Raw genomic sequence first — 17222 nt, 5'->3', positions numbered from 1 at the left:
TATACATAATCATATTATTTACTGGGTTTCCCTATAAAACAGGGTAAAGTTACATTTCCTGATTCAGAGGTTGTGAATACAATGTCCTGACGTGAACACAATGGGAAATTTTGAAAAAAGATGTGTTGACCCTGATAGTACAGAACCAATCCTATCAGATTCTTAGAAACTTTATGTGTGAGAATCAAAGCAACAAAGAATGTTTCCCTTCATTCTTAGGTATTTTTAATTTTTTTTTTAATTTAATTGATTTTATTTTTTAAATACATGCAGCGGAATGAATTACAATTCTTATTACACATATAGAGCACAAATTTTCATATCTTTGTATATAAAACATATTCATGCCAATTCATGTCTTTAAAGTATTTTTATTTGAAAAATGGAATTTCTTATTGTCTTAATTTCTATGAAAATTTTATTAAAACTTCAGAAAACAGAGGACAAAAGATTGATGATATCTTGTGCAAACACAAGCTGGGCTCTGCTCATCTCTATGAATTCAACAGACAGTATAAAAATAAACATTAGCCAATTCAATTCCACCTCTGAACTTGTTACCAAATAGAGTGAACAGATATGATCTCCTAAATGCCTTGGACACCACACTTCCAAAAGAGGTGTGATTTGCTTACCTAGCATATTATAAGTTCTTGGTGATTTTTTTATTTGTCTCAAAATGTGCATAAGCACTGACTGGGATTTTTGATTTATAGAAATGAAAAAAGATGGCCTCCTTAGACTGAGTGGTTGTCACTAATGCAGGGCACAGAAACTGTCTTGAAAAGCTAACCTGTCAGAAAATCATATTTGAAAGGGAAGAATAAGAATGTCCTCCTTGCAGGGCACGGTTGGCACATACCTGTAATCCCAGTGGCTCAGGAGGCTGAGGCAGGAGGATCAGAGTTCAAAGCCAGCCTCAGCAACAGTGAGGCACTAAGCAACTCAGTGAGACCCTGTCTCTAAATAAAATACAAAATAGGGCTGGGATGTGGCTCAGTGGTTGAGTGCCCCCAAGTTCAATCCCTGCTACCCACCCACCCCCCTAAAAACAATGTCCTTCTCTACTTTGGAAATACATATTGAGGATGAGAATAAAGAAAAAATTATTATAATAATTTGCAAATTTATGTTCTCTTTTCCCCAAACTATCTGAAGTTCTTTGAGGAAACGATGAGGAGCATGGACAAGAATGAAGTGCCTGCTCCTGGGTTGTGAGGATTCTGTGAAGGTTGGGACAGACACAGCAGGAAAAAGAAAAGACGGTGTTAGAACACAAAAGAAAACTGTCTTTAGGAAAGATCAGCCAAGTTACACAGGATGTTCTCAACTTCTTCACTAAAGCTGTACGTTATTTGGAATCCAACTTTGATTTCAAAAGTACAAATTCCTTCTGTGTTTTAAAACCACTTCCCTGAGGAAGGGAAATGTTACTTACCTTGACATCCTATGTGCTTTGGAGTGTTTAAAAAAATGGGCATTTCAGAGACCTAGAGCCATGGTCGTGAACTTCTAGATGCAAAGAACCTGATGGACATTTGTGGGTGGAGACTTTGGAGAGCTGGAAATGAATTCTTCCACGTAAGACGTGCTATTGTCAGTGAGTAAAATCCTAAGCATTCCATGTGGGAGACCAACCTTACACGTGACTGAGTCACACTCCCCAGCTGGGTGCTGAGGCGCTCAGTCACAGAAATGTGGCAGAGCTTTCCCCAGCCTTCTTGGGTTCGAGGGACAGTGTCTCCTGCATGGGTGTGTCTTGCTACAGCCCCATGGGTGAAGCTATGCCCACTGTTCCTTTGTAATATAACCCCTTGCCCTGTTTAGGATAGAATCTTCCATGGAAGTGCCTTGTGTGTGTCCCCTTGGGTGTGGCCTACCCAGATGTCAATCAACCTGCTGACAGTGGACATCATGAAGACAGACTCAGCCCCCTGAAACCTGACCCCTTGCCTCATTTGGATAGCTTCTCCTCAATAAAAGGGGTCAACGCGTGCTCTCACTCTCTCTCTCTCCCTGTGGACCCTTAAGGTCAGAGGAGCCATCACAGTGACCCCAAACAAAAAGGTATTTGTGTCTCTTGTGTGGTTATTTTGTGCAGCCCAGTTAGCCCAGTTTAACTGGAGTGACCCCGGAGCCTTTTAGCCACGAGAACAGAAACCCGGCAATTCCATACTCAAATGCTTTTGCTGAGAGGATAGGTACACTGACACCAGGAATCAGCGCGACATTGGCTTGATGACAGCAGAGCTGCGAATCAAAGCAAATTTTACATTTGACCCTACTCAGTTTTACTACTGTGTGAAAGAAAACAAGGATGTCTTAAAGGCGGTGCAGTGTCTTGGGTCTTTGTTGCCTCTGCCATCCATGGTGAAATTTAATGGCCCATGTAATGGCATTGGGAGGTGGTTCCTTTATAAGGGATTAAGCCACGTAGGCCCCGCCCTCATGGGTGGCTTTAATGCCTTAATAAAAGGGCTTTCTGTGTGTGTGTGTGTGTGTGTGTGTTGAGGGAGAGTGGTACCAGGGATTGAACTCAGGGGCCCTCAACCACTGAGCCACATCCCCATCCCTATTTTGTATTTTACTTAGAGACAGGGTCTCACTGAGTTGCTCAGTGCCTCTCTCTTTGCTGAGGCTGGCTTTGAACTTGCAATTCTCCTGCTTCAGCCTCCAGAGCTGCTGTGTAAAAGGGCTTTCTTTAGGGAGAGGGCTTCTTTTCTGTCTGAGCCCTTTCACCTTCTGTCACATGAGGATTCAACATCTCTCCAGAGCATTTAAGATACCATCTTGGAAGAAGAGAGTGGCCTCACCAGATGCTGAGGGCTCCTGGTACCTTGACCTTAGACTTCCAGCCTCCACGACTGTGAGTCAATAGATTTGTGTTCATTATAAATTACCCAGTCTCAGGTATTCTGATACAGCAGCACAAAGGGGCTGAAAAGACAGCCACAAACAGTTCAGAGAAATATTAAGATAAAAAGTAAAGATGGGCTGGGGTTGTATCTCAGTGGTGGAGGGCCTGCCTAGCACGTGTGAAGCACTAGGTTTGATTCTCAGCACCACATATAAATAAATAAAGATGAAGGTTCATCAACAACTAAAAAATTTAAAAAAAGAAAAAAAGAATAAGACTAGCCTACAGTATACTGAGATAGAAAAAAACATATTCAGTACTATTTTCTATTAAATATAGATCATATCTTTTAAATTAATTCTAGTGTACATTCTTCTTTTTTAAAGACTTATATGTGTATCTTAAGAACATACAATAATATGGATTGCAAAATTTGTCAAATTTAATAAAGAGTTTTAAAAAATGAAGCAAATTACTGTACCAAACAAATCATTGTAAAACATTGTTATATTTTTTCACAAGTTTATTTGCTTAATAGGCTCTATTACTAATTGCCACTATTAACTGCTTCTATTGTTTTTGTTTAAATAATCATTTATTATTCTGATGATTATTTCTATATAAACAATAAATTACACAAAATTATATTTATTATAATCATTTTGTTTAAATAAAGATTAAAAAATCTTTTGTTGAAAGAGAATTTATTTAACAGAAGTGTAAATAATATAGGGTGACATCATATTAATTTTAATTTGAGGGGTATTGAGGATTGAATCCAGGGCCTCATACACCTAAACGTGTGCTCTTCCACTGAGAGAGTTACTATGTTAAAGTAACTCAAATGGCTCTTTGAAAATTTGATCACCCTCTTCTAGGGAGGAAGCTGTGACAGAGAGGAGGGGAGAGAACTTCTATTTTCCTTCTAAAATTATGTACATGAATTGATTTGTTTAAACTTAAAAAATGTACCATAGTTTAAGAAGAGAAATTCCTAGAACCACACTCCACGACAACTACTGCGCTTCAAAATGAGGCAGATGCAGAGAGAGTGAGTTAAAATGCATTAGTTCAAAGACTCAAATCAGTGAAATGAGCAAAACTGGAAAATTAAACTGGACGATGCCAAAAATAAAGGGAAGAAATGATTAATAAGCATAAGAACAGAAGTCAGAGAAATATAAACCAAGCCAAGCAAACTAAAAGATGATTCTTTTGGGAGGTGGGGGCTACTGGGGATTTAACTCAGGGGCACTCAACCCCTGAGCCACATCACCAGCCCTTTTTTATATTTTATTAGAGACAGGGTCTCACTGAGTTGTTAGTGGCTCGCCATTGCTGAGGCTGGCTTTGAACTTGCAATCCTCCTGCCTCAGCCTACCAAGCTTCTGGGATCACAGGCGTGTGCCACTGTGCCGGGCTAAAAGACAATTCTTTAAAAAAGACAGATTACAGATAATTAAAAAATAAATAAAAAGATGGATTACTTCTGAAAACAAAATTTGGCTGCATGAAAATTAATAAGCAGGTAAATTACAAATTAATAGACCCAACTGGGTCGACATTTAAATATTGAGTAGTAAAGAACACATGATAGACAAACATAGGAGACAAACTGGCAAACAGATTTGCAACACTAAACCAGAGTTAGTAACTGAAGATCTTAAGGACTTGGGGGACTGGGGAGGGGTATAGCTCAGTGGAAGGGCCCTGGGTTCCATCCCTGGCACCACACAAGCAAAAGGCAAAAATCAAAACCCCAAGAAGATATGAAGAATTCTTAACACATCCATGAGACAAAGGCAGTCAGAGAGAAAAAGTCTTCATCTCCTAAGACAAAAACTCATGGCTCAAGAACCAAATAGACACTCAATTTCATTAGTAGTTGAAGAAATTAAAAAAAAGAGTCCCATTCAAACCCATAAGATTGACAAAATAGTTTAAAAGAATTGAAAATATGAAGTGGTGGCTGGGTCCTAGAGAAGCAAGAACTCTTGCTTAGCTAGTGGAAGAGAAAATTGGCAGAGCCATTCAAAGAAGCAGCTTGGTCATACACATGAGAGCTAGAAATGTCCTTTCCTCATGACCAAGAAATAGAAAAAAAATCTGTGCACATGTGTACCAAAAGGCACACTCAAAAACGTGTCTTGGCAGCAACACTATTTATAACAGAGAGAGAAAACAAACAAACAAACAAAAAAACCCAAAAAAGCAAACCTGGAAACATCCAAAATACCTAGAATGAGAAATAGATGAATAGATCATATTCATACAGTGGAGTTCTACAGAAGACAAGAGAAGTGATCTAGAGCCATATGTATCATCATGCATAAATTTAACAAAAATAAAAGGGATAAAAAACACAGCTTCAAGATAAAACATAAGGCACAATACCATTTGCATATATTTTAAAGCCAACTTTTAACAGAAATAATCTGTGTAAATATTAAGCCATGCAAAATAATATTTTGTAAATAAGCAAAAGTAAAGCTGGAAGAAAAAATGTACCAAATTCATGATGGTAGCTATTTCTGAGGATTGATTTAGGGGAATAGGGCTCAGAAAACTAAAAAAGCAGAGATTTCAACTTTGTCTCCAATGCTCTTGGATTCTTTTATATGAATATTTGAAATAAAGTATCTAGATTTGTTTTTCTGTGTAATGAGTACTTTGAGTGTTTAATAACATTACTCTTTCAATATATATTATAATTAATTCAATATATATGTATATGTGTTTATATATATATAGTATATATATAGTATGTGTGTGTATATATATATATATATATATATTCTATAAATCCCTCAAAATGGTGAGTCTATACAAAACTAGGAAGGATTTTATTAGGACAAACTTTCTCCCTGAAGTGAAAAGATGAGTTAACTTATCTCAGTTTAAACAATATTAAACAATTAGTCTTTTAGATTTGAAAAAAAAATGTATGTGTCAATACTGAGCATATTAGACAGGATCCACCCAGAAAGAAGAAGAAGAGCCCAAGCCAAAGGCATACAGGTGATTTATTCGGGGCATATTCCCAGAGCGCAGAAGGGGAGGACCGTGGGGACTGGAACAGGAGAGAAGGTACCAGAGTGAGTCCTGGTTGCTGATGGTGAGGGCCTGCCAGGACTCTCTCTGTGGAGGATGAGAAACCTCCCTGGTAGGTTCTCCATCTGCTCCCATTCCCAGTGACCGGGGGTTATCAGTGGCTCAGAAGGTGATAACACCTGCACTCCAGGGGCACCAGGGATGTCCGTGGAAGCCCTGGGCAGAAGGCTGGAGAGACATCAGGAAGTGCTTTTGGTGGAGGAAAGTGTTGGCCCGGAGGATGTAAGGTGGTGGGGCAGAATGAGGGCTTGGTTTCCTGGGGATAACCAACCTCAATTGCAATAGAAGTTAGACATGAGGAAATGTTCCCAGGCCTAAAGGATAAGAATTAGTAATGAAGAAAGCCTGGAGACGTAATGGGAGGGTTTGAGATCGTTCTGCAACCATAGGTCTGGAGGGTAGGAGGAGAATGTGCAGATACCTTGCTGGTGTTCCTAAAGTTCTGAGATTTTGTTCTAAGTCCTACAGCTGTGGATTCCCTGTACCTCCTTCCCTATTTCCTTCTTTCTTCCCTCCCTCTCCCCTTCCTTCCTTCCTCTGTCCCCACATTTCACTTGAGTCCTTCTATATCATAGTTTTCTTTTTCTGTACTAAGTGTAACTTAAATCCTACTCAGTTCAAACTCAAATGCATAACAGAAAGTAGAGTAATACCTTAATAATAATTTAAATACCTTAAATAATAATAAATTTAATAAAATAGTAATACCTTAAATAATTTGAAGCAGGGAAGGAAGATATTTAATTCAATTTCTTCCCTATTAAGTGGTACTAAAAAAAATGGTGGAAAATCAGCTTTTGTTTTCTTCCTTTTATAATTACAAGGCATTAGATTTTGACCCATGTATTGATCAAAGTCTAATAAGTGTTTTTAATATCTCTGATGTTGTTTTTAATCCTACATCATTTATTGATGTCTTCCACATGTACAGAATTTTCTCTGTCTGCTTGATTTGGGTCCATTTTGGAACTGTCCATGTAAAATATCACACATGAATTATATTTATGAGCAAAAATTATAATATTTGAATATTATCATAATCTAGAGAAACAAATGAGGTTAAAGAATGGAATATGAGGAGAGGCAAAAGTAAATCTATTGTCATAAAAATGCAAAAGATTGAAATTCCATTAAAAAATATTCTGCTGGGTGCTGTGGGCATGCCTGTAATCCCAGTGACTCAGGATGCTGAGTGAGGCAGGAAAATCATAATTCTGAGGTCAGTTTGGGCAATTGAGGGAGACCATGTCTTAAAAAAAATTGAAATTGAGTGTAAAGAGAATACCCCTGGGTTCAATCTCCAGTAATAAACAACAACAACAAAAGCAAAAACAAAAAAGTAACTGTGCTGCAAAACAAAGCAAACCCCCAAACAGATCATATTCATTTCTGCTGACTCTCGTAGTCTGTGCCAGGAAATTGTCTGAGGCAGGTCGGGTCTTACATCCTCAGATGTCTTTGGCTTCCAGACAGATAATGTGAATAAATTAAGCATTAACAGGGAACTCTGCCTACTGCAAACCTGCAGAGAGCTGGCCACATGCTGAGAATCTTACTCATTTACCTTTCCTTTTGGAAAGGAAGAGGACTGAATGAGTACCAAAATTGTGGGGATATGCAAGTCACACGAAACTGAATGGATCTGTGAGCAAGTTCAGAATGGAAAAGAATTTTGAAAAATATAAAGGGGTTTCAAAACAAATGCTGCAACTATTGTTCAAAACCAGGAGACCTTTTCATTCTGGTAGTGCTAGAAGCTTTAATGTTTTATAATCCGGACAACAATTAGTGTCAGATGAATTCTTAGCGTCAGGTAAGGCTAGGATGTAATGATTATCTCCAGCAATGGAAAGAGCTTTCAAACCCAGGTCAACATCTTCTGGCCCCCTCCCCACCATCCTGGGTCTTCTCGCCCAGAGCACACATTAGTAAATATAATATCCTTCTGGCTTTCAGTTAATTTATTTCCAGAAAAGTCCAGACACTTATCTGCAAAATGGGAAGGAGAGGAGAAAGCTTCATATGTCTTATATTATTCCAAAATGAGACAGGTTTTATTTCAGGCCATAACTCATTTGAGGACATAAAGAGAACTTTGACCTTAATCCATTTGGTCTGGTTTTAAAAGGAGGAGCATCTTATGGTTACTTCAAGGCAAATTTAACCTCAGGCTTGGTTGAATGTGACATTTTATTCCAGAGAACAACTCATTTGGAAGGTAGCAAGGAGCAGAGAACAAGGCAAGTAGAAGAATATACAGTAATAAAAGTGATTTGAAACTAATGAATGAGCTTGAACTCATCTCAGTCACTGCTGCTGTAAACTACGTTCCTCATTAAGCTGCAGAGTCTTCATTTATAAAATAAGTGTCTCAGTGTCTCTTTTGGTTTCCTTAGCCCTGTCTACACCTCTAAAAATTCTATTACTGATTTTCACCTTTCACCCTGCTCCCACCCTCAGTCAGAGGAATTTTGAAAGATCCCGGTGATGTTCACGGGCAGCTATAGCTGGGAACTCCACCCCCACCCCTGCACTAAATCTCTTCATTGGAAGCATCTGACAGACCTCAGTCCATTTTCTGCTTAGATCCTGGACATAGGTATTAATTTTGTTAATTACACTAGTCACCCCTTAATCATGGTTTCATTTTGTGTAGTTTCAGTCACCTGATGTGAACCATGGTCTGGAAAATATTAAATAGAAAATGCCAGTAATCAACAATTTGCAAGTTTTCAATAATATCATTACAGAATATTATAACTTTTCTATTTTATTATGAGTTGTTATTAATCTCTACTGTGCCTCATTTTTAATTCAAATTTTATCATAGATATAGGAAAAAGCTTAGTATATATAAAGTTTGGTATCATCCACAGTTCTAGCATCCCCTGGGAGGCTTAGAATGTATCTCCCATGGATCAGGAGGATTACTAAACAACACTCATCCAGTGCCACCATATTCAGACCCTGTGGTAGGCTGTAGAGATACACAAATCCAAGAAATTTCCTATTTTTTAGAGTTTAAACTAATATATAGAAAATACACTTAGAACCTACACTGAAAATAGTGAGAGCTTGTTTTAAAGGATGCACATTGATATTGTAATCATATTTGTAGTTACATATTGCTCTGAAATGCACTTTATAATATAAGAAAAGGAAATAAAAGGTATGCAAATTGGGAAGAAGGAAATTAAAAATATCTTTGTTCATACATAGGCCTGTCCATGTAGAAAACTGTTCGGTTTGGTGCCCCCCAAAAACTCACGTGTGAGACAATACAAGAAGGTTTTGAGATGGAATGACTGGGTTATGAAAGCTTTAACACAACCCTGATAGGGATTAACTGAGTGGTAACTGAAGGCAGGTAGGGTGTGGCTGGAGGAGGTGGGGCATTAGGGCATGACTTTTGGTATATATATATATATATATTATCTTGAAAAAATATATATATATTTAAATATATATATATATGATGTGAACCATGTGAACCAAAACTTTTGGTATATATATATATGTATATATATATATATATATATATATATATATATATTATCTTGAAAAAATATATATATATTTAAATCTCTCTCTGCTTCTTGATTGTCACATCCTGAGCCTATTTCCTCCATGAAACTCTTCCACCATGATGTTCAGCCTCAACCCGAGCCCTGAGGAATGCAGGGCTAAGACCTCTGAAACTGTGAGCCCCAAAATAAACTTTTCCTCCTCTAAAATTATTTTTTTGAGATCTTTTTGGTCACAGCAGCAAAAAAAAAGCTGACTAAAACAGAAATCCCCAAAGAACTGATAAAGATAAAAGCTAATCTAGAACTAACAAGCAATTATAACAAGGTCACAGGACAAAAAGGTTAATACATAAAAAGTCAGTTACTTTTCTATGTACCAGCAATGGACACTTACAATTTAAAATTAAAAGCACAAAAGCACAACACCACTAACATTAGCACACACAAAGAGAAATACAGAAACATTTAGGTGCATATCTAACTAAATACGTACAAGATTTTTTTGAGGAAAAACTACCAACCTCTGATGAAAGAAATCACAGAATGTCTAAATAAATGGAGGAAAGGTAATTCAAATTTTCCCTTTTAGGGATTATGTTTTGGGGATCAATTTTCCCTTTCAGGGATTATGTTTTGAAGATCCCAGCTTGATCTACAGACGCAAAACAATCCCAGCAGGCTACTTTGTGATATTTACAAACTGATTCTAAAGTTTTATATGGAAAGGCAAAACATCCAGAGCAGTCAACTCAATATGCAAAGAACTCTTAAAACTTCACAATAATCAAGGAAATAATCCAATAAATTTGCAATCCATCCTAATAGACACCTCAACAAAGAAGATACACAGCTGGAAAAAAAGAGAAAAGCATATGAAAAGAGACACAACACTGTACATTCTCAGAGAATGTAATGTAAAGCAATAATTAGATACCAGTAGACCCCTACCAGAATGGCCCAAACCCAAGACACTGTTAATGCCACAAGCTAGTGAAGACGTGGAATAACTTTGGTTGCTGGTGGAAATGCAAAACAGTGCAGATACTTTGGAAGGCAATGTGGCAGGGTTTTTGCTTTTGTTTTGTTTTTAACAAAGTTACACGTGGTCTTACCATATAGATCCAGCAACCCCACTGCTTAGAAATTAACCAAATGAGTTTGAAACTTGTGCCCACTCAAAAACCCACACACAAACATTTATAGCAGCTTTACTCATAATTGTCAAACATTGGAAACAACCAAGATGGCCTCAGTAGGTGAGTGAATAGAAAAACTGGTACATCAATACAATGGAATATTATTCAACAGTAAAAGGAAATAAGCTATCTATCCACAAAAAGAAATGAGCCATGAAGCCACAAAAAAGAGTCTTAAATGTATACTGATAAGTGAAACAAGCCAATCTGAAAAGGCTACAAATGCATGAATTCAACTACACAACATTTTGAAAAAGGCAGAACTATTGAGACATTAAAAAAAATCAGTAATTTCTGAAGGCTTGGGAAGTACCAAGCAAGAGGAAAGGGAAGGATGAGGTGGAGCAGATGGGATTTTTAGGGCAATAAAACTATCCTATATAATACTACAATGGTGATAACTTGACATTATGCATTTGGCAAAACACAGAATGTACAACATAGGAGTGAACCCCAAACTAAACTATGGGCCAATAACAATATCAGACTTACAATAGGATTGACTTACAATATGATTACACCCCATAAACCTGTTATAAATAGAAAATGATATTAAGTCAAATGTTCGTGTAATAACCTAACCTTTCAAATAGGTTATTAAATGACTTGCATTTCCTTAATTGTTACTGATATTAAAGATCTTTTCTTTCACTCTTTTTTCCCTTTCAGTATAATTTGTTCATCCACTCTTTATTGTCTGTGTACACCGTCAGTGAAGTGTGTGTCTCCTCATGTCTTTTGTGTGTTTTCTAAATGCGTTTTTTATGTTGTTTATATTTATATGAGTTTACATTTATATATTGAGTTTATATTTATGCCAGATCTGCAGTTTGTGAATATTTTCTTCAAGTGGCTTGTCTTTTTATCCTTTTAATGGAGTCTTGTTCAGATCAAAAGTTCTAAATTGGATGAGGTCTCATATGTGAATTTTCCCTTTTAGGGATTATGTTTAGGGGACCACATCTAAGAATCTTTTACCTAGCTTTAAATTCAGATGATATCCCACATTTACTTTTCCTGAAGGTTTTATAGTTTTACCATTTTCATTTTTGACTGTGAACCAAGTTTAGTTAATATTTACATAAGGTCTCAGATTTAGGGGTTTCCCCTCCCTCCTTCCAGCTCTCCCTTCCCTCCTTCCTGTCCTTGTTCACTTTAACTATCAGGACAATACTGGCTCCATAAAATGATCTGCGAAGGACTCCCTCCTCTTCCATTTTCTGGAAGAGATTATGTAAAATTGTATTCATTTTTCTCCTCCTATCTGGTAGACTTCTCCAGAGGAGCTCTCTGGGCCTGAAGAGAACTTCCTCAGAGGCTAATTATAAATTAGACTTCTTCAGTTGTCAGATGATCAGTTTCATCTCAGTTGCAGCTTCTGCTTTTCAGGGAGTTGGTCCATTTCTTCCATCATCTTGAACTTGTGATAAACTTGTTCCTGACAGTTCCTCATCTTCTCCTCCATAAGCTGCAGGAACCTGCAGTGACCCCATTTTGTTCTGTTGTTGGAGATTTATGTATTTTTTTCTATCATCGTTAACTTCCCTCGGGGCTTATCAACTATTGATTTATTTTTTTTTTAATGAGCCAGTCATTTGTTTCATTAATTTTCTCTACTTTTTTTTCCCTATTACTTTGCTTTCTGCTGTTACCTTTGTTATTTCCTCCTTTTTTCTAGCTTGGGTTTAATTTAGGTTTCCTTTTTCCACCTGATGCTCCTGATGATTTCCTATACATTAGGTAATTGCTAACTGCCCCTCCCCCACTCCTCTTTGCCTTGACTTTGCACTTTGAGCTTAAAAGTATTCCCCTGGGGAAAACAATATTGCATTAGGGAGATTAAAACTTTCAAGGGATAAATACTAGGGATTTGAGACTTCTTCTCAGAAGATAAATGAGCTCTATTCAAATTGCCCAGAAGTGTAAAATGACACCAATTCCAGAATCTCTTCCAAGGTCTGCTCTTGTTGCCTCCCAGGTCATGGTGAGTGCTTCCTCTTCATTCCTCCCTCTTCCTAAGAAGCATGAAGAGATGCTAGAAAAATACTAGGGGGAAAAATAGTTTCTGAGGCAGATCAGAGAAAATAATGCAAAGAGGAAGAACCCTGAAAACAAACATAAAGCCCTCCACACCCACCTTACCATCTTTCAGCCAATTACCAAATACAGCAGCCGCATGATAGAAACATTTCTCTACCGTAAATACGGAATCAGAAAGCAATGGAAAATGTGTTCTTTCTGCTTGGATTATGGAACTGAGATAAGCCAATGTGAAACGTACAATTGTATAAGTGTCCACAGGGGACTAATGAGTCACAGCAGATGGTCTCATACCCTAGTTAATTGCTGCAAATGAATTTGTCCTTTAAGATGTTCAATTCTGTCTTGTAACCACCATATGGTCTCCTGTCATCTGCATGGTTATCTGTTGCTTGAATAGTGACTTATTTATTATACTTCAAAAATATTTTCAGAGTGAATGATTAATTAGTACTAGTAAAAATACTCACAAGAACCCGTTCTCTAGAAGTGATGGCTGGTGTCTCAGGGCATCCCCTCAGGCTCCCCATCCCTAATCCCTCACAGAGTAAAGGTTTGCTATGAGGTGAAGCATGAAGCAAATCTGCTTTTATATTTGGATGTCAACTTGCTTTCTCCCTCTCTCTCGGGTTTTGTCATTTTATTTTTCTTAAATAAACATCCCACGTTGTAGCCACAGTGGAGCCTGGATCCTCTCCCCAGAGACTGGTGTGGGTATTTTCAAGATGGTGGGTGGATTCCTGATAGGGAGACTTGGTGAACACAGTCTCTCTGTAGATATCTGGGTCAGGTAGCTGTAGGTCTTGAAGATGGCATCAGAGGTGGCCGTGGTAAAGATGCCCAGGGTGACAGTGCAGGGTGACGGCAAAGGTGTCGCCATCATCAACACTAGCCATCTGCAGCAGCTTCTTGGGGACAGGGTCTGAGACATTGCCAGTGCCTCTGAGGATAGGGGTGAGTCACACCAGCACGGTATTGAAGAGGCCTGTCACCTTACGTGGGACAGTGACAGACTTGACCATTTCAATTCCCTTGGGGCCATGGAGAGCTTGGTCAGGATGATGGCCCTCAGATGGTGGTGGCTACCTTCTTGGAGCATTTAACAGCCAGGCTGTCATGACCATTGTGGTCCCAAGAAGGGATGAATGTCCTAAACCTCGCCTTCTTCTGCACAGGCATGATCTTCAAAATCTTGTCCTTGACAGATGCCTAAAGGAAAAGGCAGTGACCTCCAACTCAGCCATAGGCCAGGAGAAGAGGTGAATCACCTCCAGTGACTCCATCTCCATTGTCGCGACCCCTCGCCAGCAAGGGAAAACACGACACAGGATTCTTCTTTCAGCAGTTTATTCAGGCCTTGATTCAAGTATCATCTTCTAGCGACCCCCCGCCGAGCGCCCAAGCACAGCCTAATAAAGCCTCCCGCATACCAATCCCAAGCTGCCACGTGGATCTTTCTCATAGGGTGGTCAGGGATTGCGAGCCAATTCTCCATAAAAGGAGTTGTTTATCACAGGCCACAGTGGAAGCCAGCGCCATCTTCTAATGGCGGCCACGGTCTATAGGAACGGCTCACCACACTCCATGTCTTGACTGGGCTGCCCAGCTTGGTGAGGGGGATCCACTCCTTGTCATTGGCCTTGCCTCCTGGAGCCCCATGGCCTCCACTCCGGAGACCACTGCCAAAGCCTCCTTGGGACAAGAGCCTTCTTCAGGTGCCAGTCCTGGCCCTCCACTGCACCAATGTCATCACCATGTGGTATTTTCCCAGCCAAAAAAAAAAAAAAAATCCAACTTTCTAATGATATTCTTTGCTTATGAATTTTTACTCATTTTACACCAACTGAAAAGAAAACTTAATTATTAGCTTAATTTAGTTATTGGAACTCATGCTGGCATCCCCTCCCCTGCAGTGGCCTCGTATGCCCACTCATTGCCATTGCAAAACATCTGATTGTTGTTAGGTTCAGTCACATCACCCCACTGAGATGTGCCGTGGCCAAGTCTCTGACATGCGCTTTTCTTATTATTCCAAAAATACAGCTCTCACAGTCGTGGTTTTGTTTTTATCTTTTTCTTTCCTGGAGTGGTGGGTTTACATCAGGAGCCTCTGCTAGCAAAATCTTCCAGTAAAGGTTGGGGGGCAGGTACCAGGGATGGAACCCAGGGGTACTTAGCCATCAAGTCACATCCCCAGCCCTTTTGATATTTTATTTTGAGATAGGGTCTCACTACATTGCTGAGGCTGGCTTTGAACTCACGATCCTCGTGCCTCAGCCTCCCCAGCCACTGGGATGACAGGCACATGTGCCACTGCACTGTTAGGATTTTCAAAGTGCTCAGTGTGGGTCACTGGATGAAGCAAATACATCTGACTTCATTTTTAACTGCAAGCTGCAGTCACCAGGCATGTGCAAAATTTCTATAATGAAAACTATTTTTTTTCCTCATGTATAAAGGGAAGGGGCCAAGGCAGCTGGTTTCCTTCCTAGATGTTTTTGCCCAGGACTGGTTTTGATGCCCTGAGGCAACACTAACTGAACTGGGCTATTACATTTTTCTGTGTTGTATTTGTTTGCACAACTGAGTTTCTCCACTTTCCTTTGAGGAAAAGGGCAAGGACTAGGGCTGGGAGGAGAGGGTGTGTTGTTGGAGGGAGAGAGGGGAAAAATTGAGAAAGATGGCATTAAACCAATCCTTGCATCTTCCTCAAATCAGGCAGGAAGGTCTTCTGGGGCCACAGCTAACTTGAAGTCCTGCATGGGGGGATGCAGTAAGACAAGTCAAAAAACTAGGCTGGGACCATGACACTTGGGGAAAAGAAAAAAAGCTCTTAAAATATCATGTAGGAAACAATATTCAGAACATCTAAGCAAATATGACTGAGAAAAGCTAGATTGTTCTTGATAAAATGACCAACAGAGGAAAGCACTGAAAAATACACGTGAAGGCACATCAATCAGACCGGAGAAGGCAGACAGAGTCACATCTCTGAGATGGGACAGAGAAAGAACAGCAGAGCCTGGCTTGGTGTGGAAAGTTTCTTTTTTTAATTTAAACTCATCTATTATAATCAAAAGATTTTATTGGTGCACTTTAACTATACATAATAGTGGGATTCGTTGTGACATATCTGTACATGCACCTGACGTAATTTGGCCAGTTCCATTCCCTGCTTACCCCCACCCCTCACCCACACACTTTCTCTCTCCTCCTCCTTCTGCCTGGTCCCCTTCATCCACTAGTCTGGTTTGGGGAAGTTTCTGACCCCAGGACACTCACCCCAAATAAGAGGAACGAACAGGTGAACAAAGGCCTGAGAATTCTCATTAATACTCCTCTTCTGTCACATATTATTGAGAAACAGGAGGCAGGTAGAGGGGAAAAATAAAGAAAACTGAGGAAAGGAGATGCCTTTGGCTGTGAAAGCAGGAGCAGAGATGGGGAGAGGCAACTGGGATCTTCTGAGCTCACCATTTTTGTTCCTTCAAACTGGGAGGAAAGTGTAGGCAAAATTATTAAACCCCAAAGACCTAAAAATTCTCATAAATGAACAGAAACTTATCAGAAGGGAAAAGAGAAGAGAAACAGAAAACAGGCAGTGCCTGGAAGAAAGACAGGTGGGGGAGCAGGGAGTGAGACCCTGGGAAGGATGAAGCTTCAGAACCCCAAGAGCCAACTCAGCTGGGCCAAAGCAAACTGAGACCAAAACCCAGGAGGTGGTGGGGTGAGATCAATCACAAAGCAACAAATGTCTCTGAAACAATCCTGACAGGGCTGGGGATATAGCTCAGTTGGTAGGGTGCTTGCCTCACATGCACAAGACCCTGGGTTCCATCCCCAGGACCACACACACATACACACACACACACAAAAAAAAGATAAAAATAAAATTCTGCCAAATTGTAGAGACAAGAACCCAGATAGGCGACTCAGGTTTGGAGGTCTATATATATTGGGTCTTATTTCAAAGCCGCAGAGCTCCCTCAGGTATACAGGACTTGAAGATGAAAAGTAAGTACTTCTCAGACCCACTTTTCTCTTAAACCCCAAGAAAATGATATGGAGCCGAAAATGGAAATTTCAGCATTAATAAAGTAAGAGATTCCTCTAATGCTGGACTTCAGTACACCTGAAAGCAGGGCAGCCGGGGACAGGGACAATTCAGACACCCTGAGAACAGGACACTACATTTCTCACAGGCCAAGCAGAGAAATGAGTCAAAGGAGATGGGCCCCCCCATGGAGCAAGGCTTGCTGAGCTCCACAGCAGCATTTGATAAGAAAACTTTAGAGGAAATAAAAGTGGTGTCAATCCTCTGAGCATTGAAGATACATGATGGCGACTACTACTGCCAGCAGAAATGAAGTGGAACAGGCTGGAGAACATTTTCTTTGTGGTTGCCATGGGAACACAATAAACAGAAAGAATGAGCCAAATGGGACTTATATGTAGTCTTATATTGAGTATTTGCAAAAGGATCTCCTAGAT

The 17222-nt window shown here is 39.5% G+C and overlaps 1 pseudogene; it reads right to left on the bottom strand.

Annotated features, from left to right (window-relative positions):
• Positions 1-13397: 13397 nt before the first annotated feature.
• Positions 13398-16974, bottom strand: LOC124080925 (small ribosomal subunit protein uS5-like; annotated as a pseudogene).
• Positions 16975-17222: the final 248 nt, after the last annotated feature.

This window comes from Marmota monax, unplaced genomic scaffold, assembly GCF_021218885.2.
Source record: "Marmota monax isolate L192 unplaced genomic scaffold, Marmota_monax_Labrador192_F-V1.1 WCK01_AAM20220418_F8-fsc00942, whole genome shotgun sequence".
Lineage (NCBI taxonomy): Eukaryota > Metazoa > Chordata > Mammalia > Rodentia > Sciuridae > Marmota > Marmota monax.
This window is presented reverse-complemented; position numbering and strand designations above follow the sequence as displayed.